We start from the raw sequence: 12,245 nt of genomic DNA, 5'->3' as shown, positions 1-12,245 counted from the left end.
CTACAGRTTTAATAGGAAGAGAGATGGACAGTAGCTGTTCTTAAAACTTCACTGCCCATAAGGAGCTTTTGACAGTCCAGAATTATATAAGGCTGGGTTTTAAAAAGGTATGGTTAAAAAGACATAGATTTCTCTAATATTTTTAACTTGCTTTTTTATTCATCTCCACACTGAGTTTTTAGTATTTTGAACTGCTAAATGTTACAATTCACTGTCATGTTTTCTAGCCACTGGAGCAATGCTGTCCCAAATGAAGACAAAGCAGAGACATTATGGCTGTCAAATGAAGTTACTAGTATCTGACAGAAACAGTTATTGCTTTAGCAGAAAAATTCAAAGCCCTCTATGCGTGATCTGTTTCATTACAAGAACCCACTGAGATGGGATTTGGTGTGTGTGTGCATGCATGTGGGTGCATGTGTAAAAGCTAGAGTGCATTTCAGTTTATTCACACACACACATCAACTGGATCCTCCCTTGGGATGAAGGCTCACAGTTTCTGAGCCCAGTTGCAAYTGTCATCAGAGACATTACATTTAATGTGGATGTGGTCATAGCATTAAACCAACAAATGGGTTTATTCTATTTTTTATGTGAGGAATTGATACTGAACAAATTCAGAGAGACATAAAATATAACAAAATAAGGTGTAAGAAATGTTTTTGATGTATTCAGGCAAAAAAAAAAACCTCTATAGAGAATCTAAATCACAGCTTTTTTGAGGTTGCCCACTCTATACACATTTTTAGCTAGTTAAGCTTATTTAGAAATTTTAAGACCATTTAGAATTAATATAAACACAATTACATGAAGTGTCATTAAGGTAAATTATGCCTCAGTATAAAGATTCAAAAGAAAATACCAGGTTTTCAAGTTAGTTTTTTTTTYTCTTTAAATGTATCTTAAATGTAATGGTTCCATACATAAAACAGTCGATAATCATCTTGGGAATCTTTCTACTTTAAATGGATGTCAGCTAACAGTAGGTGATTATTTTTCAGTAAATGTTTAGTAATAATCAGTCTTTTAACACCTTGTTTAACATTAGGGTGCTTAGATAGCATTTCCAAGCAATGCCGAAGGCTGCTCCRACCTGGATTCAGCTCTTTTTGGGCTGTTCTGGGTAGGTGCAATCTCCTGCTAGAGGAGAAATGCGTAGGGAGAGTGAAGGTGAGGGCCAGGGCTCCTTATTGCAAAGAAAAGGAGAATAATAATATATAAATAAAGGAAAATGTAGGGCTTCACTAATTTCACAGCAGCTCCTCAGGTCTTTTCTTGAATGTGGTAAGTGCTCATTTTTTTGAGCTAAATACTTTTTGAGGCCTAGAGTTAAGGGTGGGTGGTTTAAGATTGGGAGGAAATGGCAGTGTCATTTCAAGAGCTTTTTCTCTACCATTTCAGGCTGGGAARTTCAGAGAATGAGAAGGCTCCACTGGCAAGCACTGAAAAAACTCCTGGGCTTTGCATTCCAGTGCTTTCTTCTTCATTTGCCTCCTCCAGTGCTGACAGAAGCCACGCTCCAATTGTAAATCTAAGTCAGCTGAATATCGATCCCCAAGAGGTCTGATTGTATTTGTCCAAAATAATAGAGATGAGTAGCTGACTTTAAAGACAACCCTAAACTTGCCCATCTAACAATTCAGATCTCAGATTAATGAATTCTAAAGTAATTGGGTCAGCCATAAATAGGGTTGTTTGCAAAGATATACAAACATTAATCATTAAAGGTCATATTATTAGTATCACTGAGAAATATTATAATATTTATATCCCAGCTTTGAGGATCGATTGGTTGGAGTTAGATTGCTTCTGATTCTTTCACAGATATTCAAAATAAAGAGTGCCCAGGAGGCTTTTCTCACATGTTGCACAACACAGGGAAAACACTTGTGTTCAAGGCAGAAACAATTTTGTTTAAATAGTCACGTTAGTGAGATTAGTTTCTTTAAAGGGGATTGGGAGAGAGTATGTCTGCTATGAAGAGTCACAAAAACAGTATTGATTTCTGGATGTTTACTTCAGGAAGGAAGAAAAGAATGACTTGCCTGGTGTTGGGGGTCCAAGGGAGTATTACAGACAGGAAAAACAGGATCTCCTTGTTCAGCATGTGTCTGATAAGGGATAAAATGTTCTTTACACATTGCRGTGTACTCTAGAGATGGGTAGGCACTTCTGCATTTTGCCCATTAAGTTACAGTGGCCTTTCTTTCCTCAGTCTTTAGAGGAACCCTATTTGTTCCATGCCAGGAAATAAATGATTTATTTGGGGATTTCTCTTCYGTCTTGTCTCAGAGAACCTAGCATCCTCGTGGTCTTTGGGAAGTATAAACTAGAGTAAACCTAAAAGAGATGTGATTTTACAGCCTTCCTTGAGCTTGCCATGGGAATATAAAACACCAGCGCTTTGATGCTGCGATCTGACAATGCTCACTCCCTGCTTAGTTAGCTTTGTAAATGTTCTTCAGTCTGACTGTCTTGTCTCTTCCTGAGCTCCTCCACGGAGCCTTTAGAGAATCAGAATTAAGAGTGGTTTTCTAAGCCATTAAATTAGTAATAAACTGCACAACGTACTGCTGTCTTCAGCCAAATCCTGGAGGATTTAAACCCTACTGTTGCGGTCCTTATTGACTCTATGCAAACAAAAAAACCTCAGCGTAAAAATCCAATTAAAATGGGARAGTTTATTCCATGAATTTTAATCTAAATCCAGTCCCGCTCTGTCCTAAGAAGACAGAATCTTTTACAGCTTATAGTTTCTCAGTAAAAGTTTTCAGGTTTGAGTTGGGATGATCACAGAGGAAACTACAGCAAGAAAACAGTCAAAAAGTCCAGTGAAAAAGAGCTGAGGTGGGAAACCAGGCCAGACTGAATAAATGCCAGTGGAAAGAACTGGTAGCTAAATCTGAGCAAATACCTTATCATGAATAATTTCATTATTTCTGCCTAATATTCCATGTTTATAAATTATGCATGACTGACTGGGAAATTCTCAAAAGTAGTCCTTATTTAAAATGTATGAATAAATTTCTGCAAAGCCCATAGACACTATGAACTGCAAGGGAATTTTCAGGGAGGGGCAGTYGGATCAATGAGTGCTTTCAGTTAGACTGTGCTCTACTTATCTTTGCACATCTGGGCCTAACAAAGTCACTAGTATCGAAATACAATTGCGAGGAGCACCGAAGTTCAAAATGCACCAATAACTCACTAATCAACAGTCACCACGACTAGTCAGGGTTCCCTTAGCAGCTAAAAGTCTGTCCAAGGATAAAATATGACTGAAAATCATTCTGAGGTCATTCAAATCTGAAAGAAAAAAGAAATTAAAAATTGAATATAGGAAATAAATACAAAATAAAGAAACCCCCAAATAACGTAATATTTAATTTCCATAAAGTTAATTCTATTCAGTTATGCTTTACAGAGAATACCAACATACGTTCAGTTTGGGTCAGCCCCTTATTTTTTTGATTAGTCACTTCTAAAGATAACCATTAATCAGAAGTAATATTACAGTTCTGCYTTGTATATACCAACAAAAAACATATTTGCGAGCTATGTATGTTGACATAACAAATTCACACACGATCAGAAAGTCATAGTTAATCACATAGTTAATGACACCTGCTTAAGCCAGACAGTCCTGATGGAGGCAGACCTAGGGTGAAATTCACTGCATTCAATCGTTTCTGCTGCATCTCACGGCTTCCTTTTGTAGCAGTTCTTCCAAAAACAGACAAGCACATCTCAAAACCAAACAAGCAACCAAAGAGCCAGAGCCACGGGCAAAGCTTTGTAAAGTGCTTTCTGGCACAAGTCAGGACATGACTGGGATTTCAACAGCATTTGGGAAATGATATTTGCAAAAACAGTATTACAAGGTTTAAATTTCAATTTTTAAGATCTTGCAGTTATGCTTGTTTGATTGTGAGACTTGCACGTTCTGTGGAAATAATAATAATAAAAAAGTTAAGCAAATGCCCACAATCAGTCATTTTGGCTTTCTCTTATTCTTTCTTGTTACCTGTCCCTGCGTGGCAGAAGTGTACTAGCATGACAGTTACTGTAAGAGAAGAGCCACAAGCCAAAGCACCAATATTGATATTAATAAATGGTGGTTATAAGACAGCTTTCAAAAAGAATGTTCCTAAAATAAATTCATTAAGGTAATTTATCTGCTGGCTTTCCTTGGGGCAATAATGTAGTCAGTGTTCTTGGAATTCAGAAAGTGAAGTGGTCCATGGTATTAGCTTTAACAAACAATCATACCAAATGTCTTTAAACTCTTTCTCTGAGCTCTCACACACTGACGTCTGCAAAGAAACATTGCCTCATTTGCAGTGAATCTCTGCTTGAGGAAGCTTTGATGTCTTTTTTTGTCTAGCCTTTCGTGGCAGCATGTTCTTTAAGGCATAGGTATACCGTAACACAGGCTACTGCTTTTTCCTGGAAAAGCTCAGAGATTCCCCTTACAGAGAGCAAGGGATGAGAGATGCACGGCAAGAGAAGTTGGGAGCTCTGTGGAAAAATGGGCACTAGGACATAATATGCTAGATCCTGTCAGGCTGAGAGAAGGTTCAAGAAATCTTTGATCATTGCCTGCAGTAGCAGAGCCCTGATTTCTAAGCTGATAAGTGCACAATGACAAAATTATGTTGCATTCCCAACAGCATGTGTTTGCGATGCTGACTCATRGATCATCAGGACATAGACCGGTCATAAAATGGAAACTGCTCACCCAAGAAGGAAAGGAGAAGGACATCATGGTTGGCTGAAATCGAAAAGGCCATAAAATAGCAGGTAACACCCAGGCCAGGGCACACAAGCAGGCCAGCAGGAGATCAATGCCCTGTAATAGTTTTTTGATAAAAATAACAAGCTCTACATATTGTGATGGTGAATGTTGAGGACTGTTTTCAGGTATGCACTGTGATTACCCATTTTGCAAATGCAAGTATCTTTCAGGATAGCAATGTAAACATACAGGTTACAAAATTATGCTTTAATCACACTGTTTCTTTACTTTGCATAAGCAATAGACTTCAGACCTTTAAGTGTTTTGACCCTTTGTAATAATAATCTTTATCTAATTACCATTTAAGATCCCAGGCTGAATATAATTACCTGCTTTATATTACTGGAGAAGTTAGTCGTAGTTCTGCAAAATTTATGCAAGGTTTACTATTTCTCCTCTATCACAAAGGTTATTTTCTCATTAGCTCACAGGACATGCATTAATCAGTATTTAAAAAAAATATTTTCTCCCAATGATATAGATTTTTCTTTTGGAACTGCTTGGCCAAGTTTTAGTCAAACAGTGTTTCAGCATGCTGCAGGTTGCTAGCTGAAGCATAATAAGATGGACTGAGCTCTTAATCAAATCTGCAGCGATATTTGAGAAAGTATTAATTGTTTTTACTCCTCACTTAAGAAACTTCATTGCTTTCATCCTGAAGCCACCTCTGCATTTTGTTGCTCTGTTGAATCAATTAATTATTTTTTCAATATGGTCTAATTGGTGAATGAAGCACATAAGACACTGAAGAGTGCCTTGCCAGGAAATTGCTCTTTTTGAAGCTATACCTATAATTTCATATTGCAATAAATGTGCACCTAGTCCACACAGCGGGAGGGGGGAGCCCAAGACATCCATCACCATGTTATTCTGGCTGCTGGCTACAAACACAGAAAATGGTGCCTGTAGCCTCCAGGGAGTTAGTCCATCATTAGATTAAGCACCACTAAGGCAAGCCCATACATCATTAAAAAAGACATGCACAGGGAATAGAAGAATAATAAGTAGAACAACTTGCACTGTCACTTTGTGTAGAGATGTGGGAGAAGTTTTATAGATGCTGGMGGGGCAAGGGAGGCTGAATAGGTAGTCATTACCTCAGGAGAAAAATGAACGATGTTCCTATTCAGCAGATGTGTCTTTGCTTATCAAGTTTATCTGCATTTACAGAACACTATGCAGGCTAAATACATCAGTTACTCAATGTCTAAATGCGCTTTTCCAACATGAAAAATACATKTGACTTTCCTGATAAGAGCTTGAATGCTTTTTATTTAACCTTACCTTTCTTTACTTCAGTTGTAATGACAAATTGTTATTTATGTGAAATGTTTTCTATCTAAGCTGCTTAGCACAACATTGCTACAGAATACTATATACTCCTATGGAGTCTGAATCTTGCACCGCTCCTCACAAGAACGTTCTCCTCCTCCTCGGGAACTTGCTGTAACTCAGTGTGACTGAAAAAGGCAACAAGTTTTCATTCAAAGTCAGTAATGCCTTTAATGGGAGACTATCTGTGACAATCTTCTTTTACATCCTTTTGCACTTACTAATTGATTAGAGCATTCAAAATCCAGGGTTGGGTTTCAGAGCAGGAAGTGAAATTTATTAATTTTTTTGCATTAATGGAAGTGGAATACTTAATTTTGATGGTCCTCACTGAGAAGAGATATTTACTATGCACAGTGCAGGACCCCATGCCTCCTAGTCAGTATTCAGGATTACCTTTCTTTAGTTTTATTTCTATGGCCCGACCTACCCCTTCCTTTTCCTTTTGCTTCACAGTCTCATGAATGGAAACAAAAGTAATACAGGGAGTGAATGTAGGTTGACTCTTCCTTCTGCAGATTAGCAGGCTTCACACCGTTTAGCATCTGGGCATCTCTGCCTCCTGTTGGAAGTCAGACGGTCTTCCTCCTGAGCACCCAGCTCATGGGACATGGCAGCAAATATGTAGGTACCTTTCTCTGCTGATGCCTCTCATCAGTCTCTGAACTGTCTCAATCATCTCTTGGTCTCTCTGCCCGATAAACACGTCTATCTCATTTGTAATATTCAAGAAGCCACCATGCTGTGGTATGTGAGACTCCGGGGACCTTTCAAGCTATTATTTTCTTGACTCAGTCAATGCAAGCAACATTGATTTACTAGCCTCTAAAAAATCCCCCTTGTAGCAATCTAAACTTGTATTTAAGTAGAACTTTTTAAGCAGAAAATCAGGACTAGGTAACAAAATGGAATGATTCACTTTCTACTGTAAAAAAGTAGGCAATTTGTATGTATGACAGAAATCCTATACTTGCAGGTACGTGAACCAGTTAACATGCCATTCCATTTCTCATGTCTATAATTCTCTGAACTTCTGAAAACAAACTATGTCTTCCTCCTTCTGTGATGTGTCATTTATACCCAGTCAATAATTTTTTTACAGAATGGACCAAAACACATGTTGGCAACCCACTAATTTGTTTTATAATTTTCCAAGATTTTGGGTTTGGGCAGAAAAATAACATTTAGCTAGTTAAATCTAATAGCACATTTGTATAATGCTTTTAGGAAGTAGATCTTGGTACACCAACACTTCATTACTTGTGCACTTTATGCTGTCACTGAAGCCCACAGACTGCGGATACCTGCGTAACGCAGGACTGTGCTCCTCACAGTCTGCGCACCTCAGTACAGTGATTGAACCTGGACTATGTTCCTGGGATACTGGCAACCTCCGATGTGCTCATGTAAATTCTACCATAGCTAACGCTTCACCTTGTAACAAGCCCTGTTCAGACAAATCCCACTCTACTTTAGTAATGCTCTGCACGGAGCGATCTCTCTTCTTTCTTTTCCTTTACACTGTCTTCTCCCATGCACACTCTTCCTGCACACCTTAATGGAGGACTGGGCCTAAACAGGAAAATCCRGCTCAACAAAATACATTGAATTAGTTCAGTCAATCAATCAAGAAAAGGTAACATTATTGGCATGAATATTTACAAACCAAAACAGCAGGACTTTTAATGAAGACAGTGCAGACAAACAATTTCAGAAAAATAATAGTGAAGGATGAAAGATAGCCAAAGACTCCAGGTATTTGCTCATGTTTAAATAAAAATTAATTTCTTTTATATTCTTTTCCCAGTATGGAGTGGCCTATATTTTCATTTAGTCTTAAGAAAAAAGAAAAGAAACTTAGTAAGTGTATTCTGGAAAAAAAAAAAAAAACCCACACACATTACTTCTAATTAGGATGGCATATTATTTATGTATCTAGATTTTAATTGCACTCACTTGATATACTCATTAAAATTATTTTCATTACAATCAAGCTTGTTGCTTTTTTTTCTAACTGCATTAGACTTAAATATTCCAATTAAGAAAAAAAAGTCTTAAAAAATTCTGGCATTAAGTATTCCTTGAATCTAAAGTGACCGCTGTTTCTTTTCATAGACAGAAATAAACATTGCTAAAGACAGAGAGTGTTTTGCAGCGCTCCTAGTCTTTGAGGGCAGCAGGCCTTGGTTGCGGCAGGCGCCGTGACAGCTCTGAGCTCCATGAGGTGCCCTTGCCTTGCACGCAGTTGAATGCGCGCGGAGGCATCTCCCCGCTCCCACCGCGCCACCCGCTCTGGAGGCCGCTTGTGCTCTGAAAGTCCAACCCTTGCCTGTTTAGTACTGGACCTCCCCACTCCCCCAAATCTGAGCTTCCAGGGGAAAAAAAGAAATCATGCCACATTGTCAGTTCAATATACCAAATTCGGGAAGATTCTCTGGCGTTGGTTCTAATTCCTTCTGAAGTCAGTGGATGTATTTCCACTGGCTTAAGAGATGGTCATATTAAGCCATGCACAGCAGGTTTTGTATTTACATTTATATATTTTCAGTATAGAAACCAAAGAGGGATATATGCCAATCCGTATTCCATTCAAACACAATAGGAGTTTTGATATTTTTTTTCAGAAATGGTATCTTGGCCATATGCGTTTCCTACTGGTGATTACTGCAACATGTGAAAAGAAGTCGGATAGACTTCCCCAAGATTTCAGTCCAGCAATACACTTAAAAATAAACACAAAACTTTCCCACATCACTTCCATTTTTGAAAGTATACAAATGTAAAAGTGCTTCACGTACCAAGGCCCACGTGGGCGTGCGGTGTGGAACAACTGCCTCTCTGGAGCCAGGCTGTTAATCTCTTGCATTTTAACATCAGACAATCCTATGAGAATGGGTAAAAGATTTCTAAACCACTCTTCCAGGAGATATAACAAAAACATAAATCTCTTAATTAATTTCATCATTTCGTGCATTAGCTTAGTTTTGCTTCACTGGAACAAGTCTTTATTCTCCATTTCTGAAGAAATTTAAATGAAAAAATGTAAAATCAAATAATGTAAAGTAAATTTACCAAAAGCAATTGCAAATAACCTTTGAGTCACATGTCTTTACTACCATAATTAAATATATCAAATATTTTATCTCCAGAATTCAGTTATTTCCAGCATTTTTGGCACTAAATTATAGGTATTACCTTTGCATTATTTTGTGTTATTTTGTCATGTCAACCCATCTGGTCCTCTGAGGAAGGTTTAGTTTAATTATTCACAGAGCTGAACTTCTGCTATGAAGTTGGATGAGTATAAAAATATTTTAATGTGCAGCTTTTCAACATCTGGTGGTGTAACTAGCATGTTTTTCCTGAGGAAATTATATTCATTCCTCTTTTTTCTCTTTGCAGTAAAACACGCTATTTTTACTTACCTATTTTTGTTCACTTACAAAGTGAAATATAAAAGAGCAACTTCAGCAATGTCTTTTTCATTTATCAGTTTGATTACATTTGATTTAAACAAGATCCAAAAGTGCCACATACACACATATACTGTAAGAATTTTGACTCAAATGAAATAATAAATGAGACAGTATTAAAATTTGCTTATATAGATGAGCTATCGATCTTTAAACCTGAGCACAGTGAAACTTTCACTGTGAAGATGTGAAGATCAAGACTGATATGTGTAAGCTATGAGGATCAGGCCTGTTCTGAACTGAAAAATGAATTGTGGAAATGAAAYAGTAGATAAAAACCAAACCCCTAAATTTCAGACTATTACAAATATTAGGGAGCTGGGATGATACATTTCAAAGTGGCATTCTCTGGTTCTTTCCAAAATAGCACGAAAGCATTCCCCAGAGACAAGGAGGTTTTAACATCATAACATTTTTCTTCTACAATAGGAGCTAAGATTAGAGACACGCACAGACATACAACTGCTTTATGTAATCTCAATAATCCAGACTCCTCCTGATCTGCCTGTCACTGATGCACTTGCTGCTCTCTAGAGYGCCGGCGAGCTGCTGCTAGCGGGTCCGCGTGGTCCGGAAAGCTGGCCCTTGGCAACATCCATTTCTCAGAGCTTTTCCGCTAGCTGAGTAGCTATGAATGAGGCATGCAGTTGGGAAGCATGCTCATTTATTTTACCTCCTTTTCATCATCATCATCATCCATACCCGTAGCAGTAGCAGTAAGATTTGTAAAGCAAATGGAATAAGAATTAGCTCATCAGACTTCAGACGACAAAATTCTTCCTAGCCATATTTCACCCTGCCTAATTAAAAGATATAAAAACCTTTTTTCTTCTCRTACATATCTGGGCTAATCTGCAGTGTCTCAGAGTAAAGTATGCCGTAGTTGTATGTGCTCATGTCATACATTTAGAGCTGTAGAGCTGTGCCTCAGGAGGTYGAGGCAACTTACAGTTATCGGAGGCTTTAAGTGGTACAACACATGAAATGAAAGTTCCCTGTCACATTTCACCACCACTATATGCCTTTCTTTTTCTCTACATCTTTGTGTTACATGGCTCTAGTGTCTCCTGCCTGTAGGTCACAGCAGCTTGCACTAGCTGAAAACCCAACAGCTTGGCCACACACCGTTGCTAGTGGGCATCTGCAGCTCTGTGTTCCAGAAGGTTATATCACCCTCTGCTATTTAATATGCAGCAAGATGAAAGGAACTATAATCCATTGTATTTTAAGCACAGGTTGCTGGTATTATCCTCAGCTTTCAAAACCTGTAGAAATCCCTCCACAGAAAATGCTTGTAAGCAGATTTTTATAAATTTTAGAGCAAGGAGAACATCCCTATTGTAAGGGTTTGAATCAGATTTACTTGTACCGGTAGTCTCTTGAAATCCTGCACAGGTCTTCTCTACCACAACCCTGCTAACCACATCAAAGTTGACTTAAGCAAATCATCAAGCCCCTTAGAAGAAGGAAATTCCTTCACACATAGTGGAGAAGGTTTTAAAGAATGACTTACAAGAGCAGTACGTTGACAYTGTCACTCCTGACAGAGTTTCATCTCCGAAGTCACCCATCATCTATGCCCATGAGTGCATGTGTAAGATCTTTGGGAACTTCACAAATCTCTGGAGAGCCATAAATCAGAAGACCACATTAAGTTTAACCATTACCAAAAGTACAGGATGCAATGCAACATATTAACTCTGAGGACATATTTGTATCAAATATATTGCTATGCTAAATTTTCAAAGAAATTTTGTTTATCAAGCATATGTGTCAAATCTGCTGTCATTATTTTGATACTACAAATAGGCACTTTTGACACAATACATTTTTCAGTTTAATTTCTTTCTGCTTCTATATCTTTCAATGAAAGATCTGTCCATTATCTCTCTTACTGAAAGTCTCCAAAAAAGTGATATTTTAAGATATTATTCATGGTGTATAAATTGTAATTCCTCTGAAATATATTGCTTTAATAAGGGGGAAATTACTATATGATATAAGCAGAAAAGAAAGTGAAGTAATAGGTCTTCAGTGTCTGAGTAACTTTGTTCCTTTGTATCCCTTCAATTTGATTGTGTTGGTGGAGTTAAAATTTCATTAGAGTGTGAAATATTGGTTGCAGTAGAATACTAATTTAAATAATATACCCTCGGTGTTAAATTTTTAGGGTAACATGCATCAGCTTGGGAAGGCACCCTAACCTAAGGATGCACCTCTGAGCAGCGGCTGCCTCCCTGCTTTTTGGCACTGGTGGAGGAGAAAAGGGCCAGGTGGGCTTCCTGACCTTGCCAAACAAATCCCACAACCTTCTATAAGCCAGCATCAGGGCACTGGGGGAGGGAAAGTGAAGTCACTCACATCTATTTCACTCACACAAATTAAAAGACATTTAGTCCATAAACATTCATATAAGCACAAGTGCATTTGTACTTCCTTTTACTTCATTGTGTGAGTGTCTAGTACTACTTTCAGTCTAGCCCAAGTAATTTAGAGGGACCAGCACCTATTGCCCTGAACTCATTTATCACCAGTCCATCTGCGTTTTAGAGGCACAGATACTCAGTGTACAGTTTTTACTGTAAAATTGAACTTGTTTGTTGTGACAGAGTAGGCTGGTTGAATTTATGATTAACATTGAACAT

General features: G+C 38.0%; 1 long non-coding RNA gene across 9 annotated transcripts in view; it reads right to left on the bottom strand.

The window, feature by feature from the left end:
* Positions 1-2,045: 2,045 nt before the first annotated feature.
* Positions 2,046-12,245, bottom strand: part of LOC112976102 — a 68,339-nt gene continuing 58,139 nt past the window's right edge. For 5 of the 9 annotated variants that reach the window (XR_003256893.1, XR_003256890.1, XR_003256895.1 and 2 more), the window contains 2 exons: positions 11,114-11,222; positions 2,052-9,010 (listed from right to left, as the gene is read on the bottom strand). This is a non-coding gene — a long non-coding RNA (uncharacterized LOC112976102). Of the gene's footprint in view, positions 9,011-11,113; positions 11,223-12,245 lie in introns of all 9 variants that reach the window. The other 4 variants (XR_003256897.1, XR_003256894.1, XR_003256896.1 and 1 more) reach the window with 4 other exon arrangements.

Source organism: Apteryx rowi, unplaced genomic scaffold, assembly GCF_003343035.1.
Source record: "Apteryx rowi isolate R43461 unplaced genomic scaffold, aptRow1 scaffold_70, whole genome shotgun sequence".
Lineage (NCBI taxonomy): Eukaryota > Metazoa > Chordata > Aves > Apterygiformes > Apterygidae > Apteryx > Apteryx rowi.
Note: the sequence above shows the minus strand (reverse complement) of the source record. Positions and strands in the feature narration are given on the sequence as shown.